We start from the raw sequence: 2,598 nt of genomic DNA, 5'->3' as shown, positions 1-2,598 counted from the left end.
AACATAACACTAGGCGATTTGAAAATGGACTAAATTACTTGGGAGTAAAACTTTACAACTTAATATCACAGAAAATAACTAAAACAATTTACCAGTATTAAAAAAAAAAACAGTAAAAAAAATTCTTCTAGAATATCCTACCTACCCTCTGAAGCTATTCTTTAATTTGATTGATAATAGAGAAATTGAACTGTTAATTTGTTGAATGGACTTGTGATAACAGCTGCTTCATGTTTTGCATAAAGTTAAATTGTGTAACATGTTATGTATTTTTTTTTTTTGAAATTTTTTTTCTTGGTAACTTGCATCATGTAAATATTAATTGTCTGCACATACATGTTCTATATCCCGGAGCCTTGACTCCACGTGGGATCAACAGAACAAAAATACAAAAAAAAAAAAAAAATCCAGCTCACTAATCTAGGTGCATTTTGCTAACAATATTTGGAATATATATATATATTTTTTTTTGTGTAACATGCAAATTCTGTATTATTCTGCACACATTATTTATAATCTTCTATCATTTTCTTAGATAATAACTATTAATTCATAAAATAGATTGTGTGTGCATAACCTCCTGGAAACATTTGCACTTACCTCCTACTTTACTTTTTCATTTAAGCAATCCTATTCGCATGTATACACTTAGGTTGCAGCATCGAAATTGTGTAAAATTCAAAGTGTGTATTGCCTGAAAAAAAAAAAAAAAAAAAAAAGACATACCAAATATTTGCATACAGCGACACACTACATATTTGCACACAGTGGAGTTTTGCGGTAATTAACCTAGCACAATTTACCACACGCAATCACACGCCCGCGATGAGATAACACACTCGCTGTTTTCCTGTTGACCGGCACGAGGAGTAAGAAAAATTGATATTTACACGAGCACACACTCCCACACTAGTCACAACGTCGGTCATCAAGTTGTGTTGAAAATTCCTGTAGCCTCTGTTTTCCCAAATGATTTCACTTAAAATTTCATTTAACAAGACCATAAACAAATTTACAATACTAATTTCTTAAACAAACACTTCAGCGAACAAGTGACTGTCGCATTCATTACAAAGCTTACAACTTAACAGATGTTTCCGATGTGAAATAAAATAAGAAAATGTTTTACAACCAACCTAGAACATTTAGTCAAAACGTTTTTGTCCTGGTTTATGATTATTTTCCGTGACATGAATGTTTCAAAACTAATAAAAATACGAATGCAGCCAAATATAATGAAGTTAGCACATAAAAGACGACTTAAAATATTTCATTTTTCGAGAATTGGCAGAGCAAGAACGCACAGGTCCAACGGAAATTTCTTTAAAGATAAACGACCATCGGACAAAAACACCCCCTCCCCTCATCCTCAAAAATACGTGAATAATATACTTTTTCAATTATATTTTTATCGTTTTTTTTTTTTTTTTTTAATATACTCATTAAAACTTCAAAATAAGCAGGTACTCGTGTGTTTTTCTCTCTACAATGTACCTGATCTCGGTGCGTAAACCTACATCATTTAGAGATGGAATTAATGTACACATACAAGTAAAATTTTGTTCCATTGTAAAATTGAGAGAAAGAAGGTTTTCCAAACGCATTAAGTATGGAGACTTTAAATAAGATTACGAGCTTATAAATGTTTGCAACGAAATAAAGTGACCATGTATCTGCAATTTCAAAAATATTTTTGCTCTGCTAACCTCACATGCAAGCAAGTAAAAATAACCTCACAACTTACTTACCTCTCTCAATTTCGCAGTACCAAAACATAGAAGGGATAAATAGGATAGTTTTTATTCGAAATCCTGCAAGAGTTTTAATTTTTATTAAAATATTTCTCCAATGTAGCATGTGTGTGGAATACTTCATCAGCAACTTGCATCTGCACCTTGAGTGAATTGAAGGGCAGCCAGTTTTAAAAGCTAAACAGAAACTGCACTCTTGAGAATGCATCAGATCCAAGTGAAATGCTTGTTGTGTGTACAGTTAAAAGTTTTATTATTCACACAATGAAAATGTAAACAAAATTTACTCACAATAATAATCACATCATCCTTGGAGGTGCACGAAGAAAGCCATTCCAGGTGGCACTGAACAAGGTGATTTGCTAGTGCTTCCACAGCAAACAGCCTTCATGAAATTATCTCCACATTTTCAGCATACTATACACTAAAGTATACCTAAGTTAATTTAACCATTTTCAAGTGATTCCAGCACAAATTACGTATTTGATTCCTTGAATAACATCTGCAAATGAAAAGTTCCCTGTTTGGTGTAGCAGTAAATTTAAACAGCTCGCAGTGCAAATTAAACAGTGCAGCTGCCATAAAAAAATTACACTATTAGTGGAACTGCCCATTATGTCATCGTAGACTGCTGACATTTAGAAAACATTGAAAAATCAGTGCTAAAGAAGCCCTACATTACTTTCGCTGTCCAAAGTGCGCTGCTCCCTACGTGAGCAAGGCATCGAGAATTTTCTGAACCGTCCGCAACCAGAAAATTGGGTAACCAGATATTTGCAGAGAGAAAAATTTTATTTTCACTTTGCTCTTGCATTCTGTAGGATCAGTCTCGTCATGGCAGATACCG

The sequence above is a fragment of the Bacillus rossius genome, unplaced genomic scaffold (assembly GCF_032445375.1).
Source record: "Bacillus rossius redtenbacheri isolate Brsri unplaced genomic scaffold, Brsri_v3 Brsri_v3_scf23, whole genome shotgun sequence".
Classification (NCBI taxonomy): domain Eukaryota; kingdom Metazoa; phylum Arthropoda; class Insecta; order Phasmatodea; family Bacillidae; genus Bacillus; species Bacillus rossius.
The sequence above is the reverse complement of the archived record's forward strand: the minus strand, read 5'-3'. Positions refer to the sequence as shown.